The following is a 16,914-nucleotide window of genomic DNA, read 5'->3' on the forward strand; positions in this document are numbered from 1 at the left end:
ATACTTGCATTGTCCACCTTTCAATATGACATATATTGGAAAGTGATCAGAAAAATCATTATATATAATTCCATTAGAAATATTCTTATTAATAGTGTTAGTATAAATGTTATCAATTAAAGAAGCTCTGGTTGATGAAATACGAGTCGGTTTTGATATCAAAGGAAACACATTGAAAGAAAACAACATATCCAAAAAGTTGTTTGTTTTGCTATGACTTCCATAATTCAATAAATCAATATTAAAATCGCCCATCAAATAAAATTCCTTCTTTTCACTTTCCAATTTTTCTACAATATCATTCAATTTAGAAGTGAAATCCACAATATCGGTGCTTGGAGGACGATGAATACATGCTACAATAAAGGAGTTATTATGTTGAGTAAGTTCAATAAAAAGCATTTCATAATTGTCTGCAATACATGACAAATCATTTCGTATAACATATTGATATTCATCTTTTACATACAAGGCAACTCCACCACCAACTTTACCTGGAGGTCTACACATAGAAACAAGAGAATAATTATCAATATCATACATATTATAGTTTGTTTTTGAAGAAAACCAGGTTTCAGATACTGCCATAATGCTAAAACTGAAGTCTAGTGTAGCAAGAAGGGTATTAAATTGATCAAAGTTTTTATGCAGACTTCTTGCATTGACATGAAAAAAAGACAGGTCAGTGTTAATATGTGCATGCTTAGCATGAAAGTCCTCACTGAACATATACTTACAATCAACATCAGGAAAATTGGAAATAATTTCTTGACTATCATCAATATTGAGTGATTGGTGATTAAATTTGCCATTTTGTCATATAACACCTTTTCAGTTTTTTATTAAATTCATATTTATTCAACTTGTTATTCACTTGTATGGAAACATTTTGTAAAGCCTTTTTTGCTGCTTTATCTGCCACTTCATTTCCTGTTATTCCACAGTGGCACTTGTAATATGAATTTTGAAACGAGTTTTTTTTTTGGCAGATCTATCAATAGTTGATGAAATGATTTCTATCAAAATCTAAAATTTGATAGTTTGGTGATTTTAGGGCCCCATATTAGGTTATGTGGCACCTATTTTAATGCATTTTGGAGTGTCTTTCTGTGGACATTCCTCAAAGGTATGCGGGTCACGGAATCTCACACATCTTTGTTTTGCCGAACAATTTGCAATTGCATGCCCAAGCCTTTGACAGTGGAAGCACCTGAGTACAGGGGGTATGTATTGTTTGACCTGGAATTTCTGGAAGTACAAATCAATGTCTTGGGGTAATGTGGTTGCTTCAAAAAAAGAATAGTATGACACTGCGTGTCGGGGTGAGCTTCATTTGCTCGTTTCCTGAGTTGTTTTGATTTTTCTTTTGTTCCTTTCTCATTATTCTTTTCACATGAGATACCTTTTGCTTTTTCAATTCCATCTGAATTTCTGTCTCAGACATTTCCGTGGGGATCCCAGATATTACTCCTTTAATGGTGTACATCTGATCTTGCACCTTTTCTGGCATTGTACCAATAGATTGAAGTTCCATCAGTTTTCTGTACTGTTTCTCGTTTCTACATTTCATCATAATGCCATTTCGCGTAGACTTAACAAACTCTGGTGGGGATCCACAGCAAGTATGGATGGCTTTGGCTACCGTAGCCAAGCTTGTGTTTTTTAGGGACCTTTTCTTGTCTATTGGACATATGTACAATCTCAGATCAGGTGGTTTAGATCGAGGGGTACCAAACTTGTCATTACCATTCATAGATTTATCGTAATGGTCATCCTCCGAAGAGGAGTCTACTCTTGTCGCAAGGTCCTTAACATCAACACTTCCTTCGCCTATTTTCCTCTTTTCCGACGGACTTGTCTATCAGACACAACAGTTTGAAATTCGTCATCAGGTGTCGCAGTACCCACTTCCGAATCCATAAATGGATTCGGGGGGGGGGGGGGGGGGTTGCGGCTGCCATATTGGCGTTACTCAATAGAAAGGGCGGGAGATTCAGAATCTATGTGTAAATCTATAGCTCTAATAGGTCTAAACTAGAATTGTTAGTTGTGCAAAATGGGGTGCAAATGAAGCCCTGAATGATTGCTTACCTGTGAGTGATTCTATCCACAGTCATGAATCCATTTAGCCACAAAAATAGAAAAACAACGAGAGACCAACAACCAGCAACCACCATGTCGTAGACAACCCTTTTCCCCGCGGAAAACACTTCTTGACCAGTCGCTATGAATATTCAAATCAGGAAGTTGATGATGACATACTCTCACAAATTCTAATCCATTTCATATACACAAATGAGAAAATCTCATATTTCAGCTGTGTGAATCTGATATTTTAATGATATGGGTTTTTCCAGTATTAGCTAAAAAATGACATATTTTCGGAATGTTATAATATCATGCTGTTATGATATAAGGGAACGATTATGAGGACATGACATCATCAACTCGCTCATTCAAATATTAGTATTCAGAATGGCAGGTCAAGAAATGTCTCCCCCCCCCCCAAAAAAAAAAAGAAGTGATATTTCAAAATGCACATCTTCCTTTTTTCCTATTCGATTCCTCTATAACTTATCTTTGGAACATTCTGTAGAAAATATTTTACTCTTTCTTTTAAGAAAAGTGTATTCATTTGGCTGTTGATTTCCTCTTTCGAGGGCATGGCAAGGGAATACAAAGGAACGGGGAGGATAATAGATTTAGCGAGATGTAAGGAGTCAGCCTGATGCCGACATAGGAAAGTTAAAAATTGATTGTAAGCAGACATTATTTTCCCGAGAGAGGGCACTCGCTCTTCAGCTTAATGATCGATCCGGTGAACAGGACTCGAAGTCATGTCTCTCCGCTATTACCCAATAATTTTTGTTTACAACTCCGCACTGCATTGTACCGTTTACAGAATACTTTGATGTAAAATCGATTTTACAGGCTTAGTCTATGATTCTCTTAATCTATGGTTATGCGCGTCATTATAATAATTCCACAAAGCCACTTTCGTACTTGCAGTGATTATTAGCTTTAATGATTTTATCTGAACAGAATTATTTTTCCCCTAATAATGTATCACTTTATGGAGTACCAATATCGCAAATCAAATATTGTAACTGACCCGCTTTTCTTGTAAAATGGTCAAAATACTAGACATCCAGGTCCTTTACCAAGATTTATGACTGTGAGGGTGAGTAGGGGGTGATACAATAATGTGCAGCCCATTATTCACACGTAAACTTCATTCATGTCGTATTCTATTCACTCAAAATAGCCAACCGAAGAATTCATTTTCTGCAGAACAAAGTATTATATGACAGCTCGCATTACATAACATCAAATATGTAGAGTCTATCTGGAGTGCAGAAAGCTATCTCATCACTCTCAGACTCTTGAAGATAGCACCAACCTTTTTCTGATTTTTGAATTTTGAAATCAGTGATGATATTATGCACGTGTTCCAAATCTCTCGTGTACCGATCGATACTGACGAGACCCTCCTTGTACTTCACCCAGGCTACAATGACCGATTCATCTCGACAAACAGCTGGGAAGGCAAGCATACCCTCCTTCTTCAAGACATTATCCTTCTTTCCATTACCATCAAGACACACGACAGTTGAGAGATATTTCAGTATTAGCTTCCCCACTGTGGTGTGAAAGGAGAATAATTGCCAAGGTTGATATTCATCACACATTATTTCCTTGACTGCCTTACTACCCTGTGGGGTAAATACCTGGATCTTTTTGGGTATCCAATAACCCACGTAGATATTATCATCTTTATCCACAGTGAGACCACCAAACCCTCCACCCTCAATCGTCTCGAACGTGACGTCAAGCTTCTCCCACTGTGGAGTGTAGAGTGAAATCTTGTTGTCTTTATCACGTACAACACTTCGACCATCAGACAGAAATCCAATTCTTCTGACATGGACATCCTTCAGCACGGTCTGCTGTAACTCGCCATCAGGAGAGTAGAGATGGATTCCGCCTTGATCCGATCCCACCGCCATCTTACCGTCTGGTGCACGAGTCATACATTTCATGCTGTCTTTAACTGGGAACTCTACGTCTGCTTTGACATCCCACGTGTAACCTGCCAGCTCTCCAAGATAGAGGTCATTGACCGCCACGTATCTATGGAATGAAATCTTCTGAGCTCGTTCTGTCACACCTCTCGGTGATTGGTCGTCAGGATAATCTCGTCTCAGAAAGCTCTTCAAGTTCTCACACAGCGTGTCGTGTGCAAACAAGGCGTCTTTCTCTAGCGGTACCTTTACACCGTTAGCCACCAGTTCTTCCATTGCGTTCATTTGACGCACTGTTTGGCGGTTCTCTTCATCCATAGCTCGTAATTCTTTCTCGAATTTTTCAGACCATCGTTTTACTTGGCATTTCAGCGCCTTTCTTCTGTGTGATAATAGTTGTATGTATTCCTCGTAAGTCTTGTCGATGTCATCATCGAGCTTTCTCATCATGTTTGTTATTTCATTGCGTTGTGTCTCTATGAAATCGATATGAATTTCAATATTTGTTTTCTTTGATTTTGCCCTTTCTTGTAACTCCTTGATATTTTCCATCAATTTCTCCTCATGGATAGCTGCCTCTTCGATGTGATGTCCTGCTTGCAAGTGTCTTAACATCCCGCATCTTAAGCAGACGTACTCTCGACATCCGGTACAGAAACACTCCTCATCATCGTTAGGATGTTTCGTACACTTACGTCTCCTCTTAAGCGAAACCTTTCCTGAAAGTATCTTACTCATGGCTGCCACTATGTGAGTGGAAAATGGTGCCCAGCTAGAATGTTTTGAGTTACATGATTCACACATATATTTCCCACAGTCCTGACAGTAGGACACAGCGTGCGGGTGGCTTTTCGTCCATCTCACAAACTGTGCACGTTGGGCTCTTGGTTTTCACTTCGTCCACAAGAGAACTCAACGGTACGTTTGTTTGTAACCTACCCACATCTCCACTTGGTACGGGCGTTCCTTTCCTGCATACAGGGCATGCTATAGTTTCTTGGTTGGGTTCAGTTTGAGAGATACGTTCCAGACAGTCTTTGCAGAAGGTATGAGAACATGTCAGTAATTTGGGTTGGTTGAACAGTGTCAGACAGATAGGACATTCCAGATTCTGGCTGCTGATTTGATGAAACGTTGCCATTGTGTCCGTCTGTTATAAGCAAAAGAATCACACTGCGGTAAAATAAACATCGACAAGTAGGCCTACATCAGAATAATTACTATGAATGTTATCGATCATAAAATTAGCAGTATTAGCATTATCAATAAAACAATAAAAAGGAAAGTTTATGCAAGAAGTGTTAGAACCAATGTATTCTTAAATCCAACAAAGTAATGAAGCTCATTTTAGGAAAGTTGTGTGAATAACATTGTCTATCATTCAGGTGTGAGTTTCTTCAGTTTGTCTCCCTCTACAAACTGAAAATATTTGTAGAGGGAGACAAACTGAAGAAACTCACACCTGAACCTTCACCCCTCTGAATGATATCCTTCTTTCATTTACTGTTTATCATGTTCACTGTTTAAGGGATAGTACAGTATTGGTGGAGATGAGAATTGGGCTTTTAAAGGGACTGTACAGTACTAGTTGAGGTAGGGATTCATGTTTTGAACATTTCTAAGTGAGATAATGAAAAGCCTCTTATGAAATATGAAAGAGCATGTAATTTTAAGAAGGATTCAACGTTTATTTGATGAAAATTGGTTTTCAAATGGCTGAGATATCCAAAAAAGTGCTGATAATAAAAGACGACATGCCCCAACTTTATTAGTATCTCTTTGTTTCACCTTTGTTTTTAGATATCTCACCCATTTCAAAACTGATTTTCATCGAATAAACTTTTGATACCCCTTAGAACTGCATGCTCTTTGACATCTCATAGAGTGGTTTCTGAATATCTCACAAAACGTTAAAAGCCAAATCTGCACCTCGACCAGAACTGTACACACCCTTTAACTTTTTGCGAGATACCAAGAAAACACTTGCGAAATAGTACAGAGCATACCTTTTTAAGAGGAATTCAAAGTTTATTTGATGGAAATCGGGTTTGGAATGACTGAAACATCCAAAAACAAAATTAAACAAAGCGATCGTAATAAAGTGTGGGTCCCACACTTTTCTAGAATCGCTCTGTTTTGGATATGTCATCCATTTCAAAACCAATTTTCATCAAATAAACGTTGAATTCCTCATGGAATTACATGCTCTTTCATATTTCATAAGAAGTTTCTCATTATCTCACCAAAAAGTGTTAGAAACTAGGTCTCAACCAAAACTATACGATCCCTTTAAAGTATGCTCTATTTCCGGGCTCAATAAAACGGATTTATGGTAATTCGTTTGAGTGAAGGAAGTCCCATTAACTAGTTTAGTGAGCCCGTCATGGGAAGATTCAACTTAGAATGAAAACATACAAGAAGGAATACTTAATTGTTAATACTTAAAGGCGTATCACAGAAAAAAACAAAGTGTTGCATTACAATGCACTCACGAAATGTGACTTGATGATTCGAGCAGATAATGGACGGAGGGACTTTTTATTCGATCATTGTTTATCTATAGTAGGGAATTTTCTCCAACGATGTTGTATACAGAATTTGAAGAGAAAACGTGAGCAAAATGAGAGAAATTATTGTTTAGAAACATGCGTTCGTTTGGCTGTTTGTATGTCATGTAACAAGGTGCTTCTTGCTTTTTAGTGGATCGCTATTTTCCATGATTGAAGTTATTTTCCGACCGCGGCATGCATTGTTCCTCGTAATTATTGTACATTATGTTGTTATGTATAATTCATTTCATATACTACATGAATCTTTTGTAAACGTTTGGACAATTTCATTTCATAACATGTATACTTTGTATTATGTTTATGATCTTCGTTGATTGGAAATAAACTATGATTGAATTGAAAATTGAATTGAATTGAATTGAATTGAAGATGTCCTTCAATAAATGCAAAATATCCGTATAATTGACAGCTTGAGAGATTGTCTAGATTTTCTCTTTTTTTAACTTGCATAAAGATACTGACTTCACTTGTGTTGCAAGACTTGTGGAAACTTTATTGATATATCTTATACATCAAGAGTTGGGTACAAAGAAACTATTTCTTCCCGGGATTAAATTATGTTACTGAAATCCCATGGACAAACAAAACTGGTAGGAGCATTTTTAGGAATGTTAAACGATTTCTGTTAACAATGGGACATGGAAATTGAATAAAGTAAATGAGTAAAGAACAATGACCCTTCAGTCCTTGTATGACTGAAGGCAGTCAAATAAGATCTACAGTCACTGTAAACTCGATGTCCCATCATGGTTTGCTCACACGCTATTAAGCTAGCATCCCTAGAAACGCTCCTCTAGACAGCTGGAAAGATTTGACTGCTATGATTGGCTTCCTTTATCCCTTACCAGTCATTCATTGTCTGTTGATAACCCCATTTGAATTTGAACGTTGAGTGTCGTCTGGTGACAAGTAAAAAGAAATGCTCACATCATGGGAATAATCCTTGCATTGTTGATTAATCATATAATTATTCAAATTTTGATTAACACCCCTTAACAAAAAAGAACAAAACAAATAGAAAAAGAATGTAGTGGTAGAACATCTAGCAGTCCGGTTCTTTCTTCCAACATTCCTCATTGCTTCTCTTTCTGAAGCGAAGGCCAAATATTCGCTTTCAGGTCATCAATTATCCACAATTAATTATTTTATGAGTAAAACAATAAACATCCTTCACACAAGGGGAAAAGTAACTCGTGTTCCAAAAGAAAGAGGACAACAAAAAGGAAACGGACATCGTCATAAAATTTGACGGATGTAAACATCCTGAGGTCTCGTTCAAACCTTTTTCCAGATGCAAGCATATTCATTCGCTACTTTCCTGTGGCTATGTTGTGTACAATGTATTGGCTGCTATGCTAATGGTCCTGAAATTTTGCTGTCATGTTAACAAATTTGATGGGACTAGCATGAGGCGAATACATGTGTAATAGGATTATTATTCATAGCACCAATGAGAACGCGGGATGAACATTACAACAAGCACTCTTTGAGTAATTTTGTTCTCAGTGTTGGGCTCAGTGTTGGGGCCGATTCTGTTCACTATGTATGTATCACCAGTGGAAGATTTGATAACTTACTTTGGTTTTGGTCATGCAATCTATGCAGATGATACTCAACTCTATGCTACAGGAAAACAAGGGGATTGGCCAATGATTATTCCAAAACTGGAGGAATGTTTGCGTGCAATAGCTGATTGGTCTTCAGTAAACAGCCTCTCAATCAATGAAGAAAAAACTGAATTGCTTCATATATGTTCACGTTTCAGGAAAAGGAGTTTGCTTCCTCCGATAACTTTCAATGAGTTTATTCTTCGTCCTACTAGATGTGCACGCAATCTAGGGGTTCTTTTTGATGATCAACTGACTTTGATTGATCATATCAACAGTATATGTCGTACAGCGTCATTTGGACTACATAGAATTGGTTCAATTAGACGCTATCTTGATCAATGTGCGACTGAACGACTTATACATGCTTTTGTAATGAGTAGAATTGATAATTGTAATGGATTGTTATATGGTTTGTCAGATTCAATGTTAGGTAGACTACAGCGAATTCAAAATTCAGCTGCAAGATTGGTTACACAAACTCACACATATGACTCTATTTCTTCAATATTACACAAGTTGCACTGGTTGCCAGTCAAAGATAGGTTAGTTTATAAGTTACTTGCAATTGCATATAAATGTCAACATCAGTTAGCTCCTTATTATTTGCAACAGCTCCTCCAAGAATATCAACCTTCCAGACAACTTCGCTCAAGCACCAAACAATTGTTAAAACCAGTTCATGTATCGACTAAGTCATACGGTCAACGATCATTTCAATATTCAATACCTCAACTTTGGAATCAGCTCCCCAATGATATCAGAGAATGTTCATCATTAGATCAGTTCAAGTCTTTATTGAAGTCTCATTTGTTTGTAAAGTAACCATTGCTTTGTAAATTGTTTAATGATGTGTTTTAAGTTGATATATGTAATTTTCTACTTTGTATTGTGTGTTCTTACACATGTATAATCTGTCTTTTCTCATTTCTAAAAGCGCTTAGAGACTTGAATGTAATTTGCGCTCTATAAAAATGGTTCATTATTATTATTATTTATACGCAGACGCCCTGATCAAGTTCCAAAAATTCTATAAGCATGAACAGGCACCTCTCTCTTGTGTTTCATTTGTTGAAGTTAAGGAACAAGAGATTTAGCAGGCCACTTTTAATATATCAAAAAGGAGCGTCCTAAAGAGGTCTGACCTATATTAAGTTTGATGCATACACTGTATCTCATGATCCCCAAACTCTCTCTTTACACTAATCTGTGCTTCATTCCCTAAGTCGTTGACTTATTTCCAATGAGACAATGATTGCTATTTTTATTCAAACAGCACTTTTGTAACAGGTTATCCCTATAAAGGTTTTATTTTCGGTACGCTGTTAGCTAAGTAAAGATATTAGTATAGCTTTTGGGGTTAAAGATGTAAAACAAAACCAGCAAAAGGATAATAGAAATGTTAAACAAACAAGTAAAAATCATACTTAGTGATCATGCATTCTTTGTTAAACTGCGTACCAGGCACCATACTCAGTAACATGCGTGTATGGGTATCGTTTCGTAAGCTCACCAAGTACACTGTACTTCCGGGTTCAATTTTGCTGATTTATGTCGGGCTCCGAAGTACAGTTAGACATGAGATCACAACCAGTACTCTGTTTAACCTGTAGGAAGGTTTGCGAACATAAATAAGATTGAATGTGGTCTGACTTGTAAGACCCTATCAAAATATTAAGAGTTCGTTTAAGGACGCAGAGAGATGCAGTACGTGGCACACACAAAATGATCGGGCGATTCAAGTAGCTTTCAGAAGCTCGTCTGTTTTTTCTATGACCTTTTCATTCTGACCCCTTATATTTATAGAAGCGGGTTTTCCCAATACCTTAAATGTTGTGTATGTGAAAATCAGAACGCCTTAATGAAATTTCGCCTTGTATGCAGTGAGCTGCTCATGCAAAAATGAGCCAGACGATAACTTCTCAAAAGCGAAAGATATTGAAAAAAGTCGTCATGTTCAAGATTCTGATTGCTTAAATTTTTCCAACCCGTGAAGCGCATCAGGGAAAGTCTGACATGTTATATTACGCATGTTTTGTTTGCTTGTCTATTGTTTTGTTATTAACTTGTATAATGTCTTGCAAATGCCGAAGAAATCATAATAGTAGTAGGAGTAGTGGTAGTATAGTAGTAGTAGTAGTAGTAGTAGTAGTAGCAGTAGTAATAGTAGTATTAATAATAATAATAATGATAATGATGATGATGATAATTATAATAATAATAATAATAATAATAATAATAATTATTATTATTATTATTATTATTATTATTATTATTATTATTATAATGATAATGATTACCTTAACGAAAATCTGAGTAATTAAAAACAAGTAATTATTTCAAATATTATGTAATTCATCGGTTCGTTGTATATTCGTTGTCTAATTCTTTAGTCAATAAGACGTATCAAACCATGACAAAGAAGATAGGTTGTGTGCTGATAGAAATCGTTTGATGTTCTGATGATATGGAGGAAAATGCACCTTTTTGCTGGTAATTTTGTGAGCACATCGTATTTCACTTTATGTCCCATAGTGTTAAATATATATCATCGGAACATCCTGTGTGTTGCGGTGGGGGGGGGGGGGTGGAAGATAATGGTTAGACATAAATAGTGGGAATTTTCATACCCTCCCAAGTTCACCATAATTTATGTTATATGATACACTCATGTTTGAAAAAAGTGTAGAAATATTACAGACCGGTCTTGAATGATCAACGGTCTTAAAATGATCGAGGTAAATTGAACAACTAAACTAAATTTAGACCTACCGTATATTCGATGAGATTTTCGTCCTCTTTGTTTGTTTGTTTGTTTGTTTGTTTATTTGTTTGGTTTCTTTACTTGTTTCATTTTCCATCTAAGAAGATGACTGGAGAGCCCATTAACTGCACTATATCTGATCTCCTTATCCCTGACTGTGGGGGTTCAACTGAATGTCACACGAGACCACTTTATATACCGGGTTATGAACCCTGCTCTTTGCCATGAATAAACGAAGCGGGATCTTTTACAGGTTGTGGTTTTCATTCACGGGACCTCTCTAATTAATGCTCATCCGAGGGAACGTGTTTTGCCCGGTTCTAGAGGAGACGGAATGGAAATACACACACCATAATTGCTTAATTTGACTCAGAAATCGAGCCCCGGTCCTTTGGATATGAAGGCAGACGCTCTACCGACCGAGCTAAATCACCGCCTTAATACTGGTGATACCACCTGATGTTGACATTGGGATGGGGAACTGGAGCCTATAGGATCTTAGATTTCATGTGAATTGGTGCTTGTACTTTCTTTGCTACTGGCATAGCAAATTTATGAATTCATGCCAAAATTACCAATGCGTTTAGTATGAGACATGCATATGTGTCACAGTCTGGAAAACAACAACAAAAAGAACAAGAACAAGAGCAACAACAACAGCAAGGAAAATTTGATAACGTTATAGGAGGGGAGGTATGTTTTGACAACAATCCTCGAACCATCTATATATAATGTTGATTTTTTTTTTGTTATTTTTTTATATCTTTCGAAAAGCGATTCGCTATTCACTCAGGTTAATTTGTGAGACATTTCTTGCGAAGACATAGACTGTGACATGCATGCACGTCTCATACTAAACGTTTAGTTCAGGCTTGAAGTCACTTATTACCACTATCAATTCACATCAAAAGTCTAAGAGCTTAGGTTTCAGTTCAGTGAGACTTTCTGGCGAAGCATTATTTCCCTGTGATTCAAGAGATTGAAGTGATGCCTTTTGTTGACAAGCATAGACCGAGAAAAGCAACTCTTTTTTTTTCAATTGTCTGATACCAGACTATTTAGAGCACATATGAGTGGATGAATCTGTCATTTGTATTGTTTTACGCGTAGAATCGGAAAACAATTTGCTTTTCACCCTTATCGTGACGTCGAACAGAACTACTTGTTTTTTAATGAATTATAAATGCATGAAAATATTTTACCTTTTTTTAAACGTATACTGCATGCAACGGGAAGCTTTAATGCGTATGGCTTTTCTTTCTTTTTATCATTCTCTTTCTCTCTCTCTCTCGCTCTTCATCTCTCTCTTTGATAATGATCATGTTGTTAACACTCTTAGAGCTTCCTGTATTCGAAAGATGTTTTATGAATACGATGTTTAGATCATGATGAAGACAATAGCATGGAAAAGTCTTAACAAATCTATACCTCATTAAACATAATATCTCTAATATTGATCACATCATTCCTTTAGTTTTCTTTTGCATAAAATCTGCATTTGCAGACTGAAGGATCGTAGTTCAAAGCTGCTGTTGAGAAAGAAGGATCCTGCAATCTTCCCATCACTCGATGTCTTTAACCCAAGGCATTGAGGGAAGCCCTCATCTAGCATCTTGTCACGCAAATGATTTTGGCAGCACTTCACATGTACATAATGCACAATGTATTGTTCACTCTATGTGAATAATGATTGGCCCTTGAGGGACCGATGTCTCAGAGGGATATGACGGCATGCGCACACCACTCTGCAGTGCGCTGATCTTGAACTATGAATGATGCACTTCTACTGGCGAAGAGGAAGAAGAAGAATCTAACGGTATGTTCAACTGGCTGAACGGTAATGGAGAAAGAGCGCCAGCTATTGTTCATTGCTGCCATCTTTCTTTCCCTTCCCAGCCACCTCTCACCTCTCCTTTCCCTCTACATTTCTCTCTCTCTCTCCCTCTCCCACCCCTCCCCACACACACACTTAAAAGGTGGTAGTTCAAAGCTGCTACTGGGTCACATTGATTATTACAAGTCAGACCTTGTCAATTCCCCAGATGCAATGTAAAGGCCTTCGACTGACCCAGTTTTTCTAACTTTGACACAGAAGCCTAGGAGGTGCTTTTGTGTATTAAATTTGGAAGTCTTATTGATCATTCCTCCATTCAGACAAAATGATACACTGTATTCTAAAACAGCGTCACTACCCCCAACTTCATAGTGCTTATTTCGATTTATTGTCTTGCTATATCTACGAATGCATCACGTAACACAATTACACAAACTGCACTCGACCCAAATTACTGACCAAGACCACGGTAAGTAAATGATTGTTGTTCAGTTCAGTTCAGTTCAGTTTTTATTTCTGCTTTTCAAAATCAATACAAATCAACAAATCAACAAAATACTTACATAGTCATTTACACAGCTAGTATTCGTAACGTTTGGATCTTACATAAATTTTCTTTTTTTCAAGAACGAATATCATATATGAAAGGAAGCAATAGGAAATGATAAAAATGAAATGCAGGGGACCATCATCATAAGCTAAGCTTGACGAGGAAGATGGCTCCAGGTAAAGAGATACATAAAGAAAATCTTGCCACTCACTGAGTGGGGGGGGGGGGGGGGGGGTAATTGTGCAAAGGGCACAATAAAGAGATACATAAAGAAAATCTTGCCACTCACTGAGTGGGAAGTAATTGTGCGAAGGACGTGCGGTGCAGTGCGGTGTGCATTGTGTTGGGATGAATCTTGGCTTGTACGTTCAGTGTTATTTTGTGTATCAGTGTGATGAGGTGATTGTTACTTCAGTTATGGCCGTGAACTCATTTTTTATGGTGTTTGTTGACCAGGTGGTATGAATATTTATGTGTCAGAAGTATACTGGATTATGAGGGTGTTTTTTAGTTCTCGTTTGAAAATGTTCAACGACGTACATTGTTTTAAATTAGGGGGTAAAGAATTCCAAATATCTGGTCCATTATGTTTTAATGATTTTTGAGCTAAAATGGTTTTGGGGTTTTCGAGATGGTAATCGGACGACTGACGTGTTGGATATGAATGAACGGTGGAATTTGGAGTGAAGAAGCCATCAAAAATTTTTGGAAGACAATTATTCAGATCAATCAATCAATTATTGAAGACTCCCCCCCCCCCAAAAAAAAAAATGAATAAATAAATAAAAATAAAAATAAAAATAAATAAATAAATAAATAAATAAATAAATAAATAAATACAAATAAATAAATGAATAAAAATAAAAATAAAATAGAATAAAAAATAAATAAATAAAAAATAGAATAAAATAAAAATAATTGCCTGACTTCGCGGATAAAGTCTCCGCGTAGTATTAACTAAAAATTTGGTGATGATTATGAGAAGACGTTTCTTTTCACAACCCAATGGGACTGACACAATTATAATGTAGTATGTGAGCGTCTAGGGCAATAACAACCCCTGGACATCCCCCCCCCCCCCGAACATGTACCTTTAACCCTAACCCTTTCCCTGACCCTTCCCCTAATCCTATTCCTAACCCTAACTTAAACTCTTACCATAACTATAACCCTAATCTTTACTCTACCTTATCACCAACCAGTATATAGCGGGGGGGGGGGGATAATTGCCTAATGATTAATATGCGTCAGTGAATCAAGTTCAAATGGCTGAGCTATCTTTATAGAAAGAGCGCCAGCTATCGATCATTGCGGCCATACTTTGCTGATATCATGTCTTTCCACTCTTCTCTATACCTTCCTAGCCTCCCATCATTTCTTGCTTTCTCTCTCCCTCTCTTCCTATCTCTCTTTGCTGCAAGGTCAGATGAGCAAAGAAAAGGTGAGACATTTTGAACGGATTACTAACAATTTAAGATAATAACATAATGTCGTAGTCATTACTTTTATTATCATACAATGTGCCGATGTGATTTACCCAGTAGAAACAATCATTGGAGAAAACCGTGATGATAAGAACGGTGTGGCAACTATCAATGCAGCAGTTGTTGCGGTGGTTGTGTAGTAACATTTCATTTTCATATCATTTTATTTTGATTACATTTCCAAAGATGGAAAAACATTTGTATACACATATTGACACAGCAGCACAATATCAAAGGTAGTGGTTATGATATAAGACTATTTTCATTATTATAACCACTACTTATGTTAATGTTTTGCATTTATGATTATGTTAATGTTTTGCATTTATGATATAAGACTATTTTCATTATTATAACCACTACTTATGTTAATGTTTTGCATTTGTTTGAAATGGAATAAAGTGAAATGAAATGAAAATTAAATGCTACTACACAACCTCTGCAACAATGAACAAGAAGAGGAATGAAACGATTACGATAATTATAAGTGTCAATCAAAACAATGAATATCAAATTCTTTTTCTCGATTCGTGATCACACTCCATAGGATGAAAATGAGTGTGGCACAAAAATGTTAAATAGATTTCAGACCTCATGTTATATACTTCGACCAATGCTCCCCAAATATTGAGGCTGATTGACCTTTTTTTGCCAATGCGATCTAGAGCCTGCCCAATAAAATTTCATGAACAATGTTGGGAATGACTGAAATTTATCAGTAACGAACACCCCCCCCCCCCCTACACACACACACACACACACACACACATGCGCGCGCGCACAAACACACACACACGCATGCGCGCGCGCACACACACGGAGAAACATGGAAACGAACTTCTTAAATGTATTAAAAGTGAAAACTAAGTTTCGGTTAGTGCTTGAGAACCCGTCTAGCACCATTTCATTTTTGCTTGCAATATATCGAAAGAGTCCACTAAGAAACTTACCTGGCTGACGCGGTTTGCCGGAATGATGAGTCGGTTTGGAGTATTTTGAGAAAAATAATAATAGTAGGAAAACCGACTTTTATTCCAGAAGGCTCCAGACTAACTCGGTCTCGGGAAAAAATCGACCCTACTTCAGACAATTCACACGCAGTTCGTGATCGCTACATTCTACTGGCCCACTGCATAATACCAAATGAGGCCTAACTGAATGGCCAGGAAAGTGCGTGCTAACGTAATCCTGTACAAAAAACAAAAATGACAGCGCGCGCGGTCCTCAGTTGCTGAGACGCGCGGTCTTTGGAGTTAATAGCCGGGTTCACACGTGCAAATTAGCGGGATGACGATCGCGATGCTCATCCCGAGTTTTTTTGCGAGCGTCCACACGTACCAAATTAGCGAGATAGCGATCGCGATCGGTATCCCGCTAATTTGGCGAGCGTCCACACGTACCGAATATATCCCGCTAATTCTCGCTATCGCCAATGACGTAAAAAGTACCCGGATGTTGATTTAAGCGTCATTTACGGTGCATTATGGGATAGTCCGGTAGCAAAATCACTTCCGTTCGTACGCGCGTGATACGTGACTAATGCGATTTACACACACAACCGACTGTATTCTACGTGTACTTCCGGTTTTCTCGACTTGAATTACAGCTTTAATATGATTTGAAATTTCTCCATTCTTAAGAAATTGCTGTTACTACAACTATTGGTTGTTGCTGCGAAGCTGCCATGTGTTGTTCGCACGACAATAAATGAAAAAAATCTGCAGAAATAGGACCCTTACTGGCATGCGAGACGTGACGTGGCAGCGTGGGTGAAGTTTGCGGGTGACTCCACAGCGCAGTACGTGCACGCGCGACTTACTAGTAGTGGTATAATAGTAGCACTAGGTACTAGTAGTAGACCTAGTACAGTGCCTACGTACATTGTACGTACGTGTACTTACTTGGAAGAAATTGCTTTGGAGACAGGATAAGTTCGAGATCACTGTTCGTTCCCGATTGTGTTCGCGACATTTCGACAGAGAACAAATAAAGAAAAAAGATGGGCATTCCATGACGATATACTGTATATCCAGGTGGGTGAATATTTTCCAGCATATTTTCAGCGTATGCAGAGATGACTGAT

The 16,914-nt window shown here is 37.5% G+C and overlaps 1 pseudogene; it reads right to left on the reverse strand.

Annotated features, from left to right (window-relative positions):
* Positions 1-3,317: 3,317 nt before the first annotated feature.
* LOC139737274 (uncharacterized) lies at positions 3,318-5,163 on the reverse strand (annotated as a pseudogene).
* Between the last annotated feature and the right edge of the window lie 11,751 nt (positions 5,164-16,914).

Source organism: Diadema antillarum, unplaced genomic scaffold (assembly GCF_040938485.1).
Source record: "Diadema antillarum isolate AM-2024a unplaced genomic scaffold, OU_Dant_1.0 seq00000688_RagTag, whole genome shotgun sequence".
NCBI classification, from domain to species: domain Eukaryota; kingdom Metazoa; phylum Echinodermata; class Echinoidea; order Diadematoida; family Diadematidae; genus Diadema; species Diadema antillarum.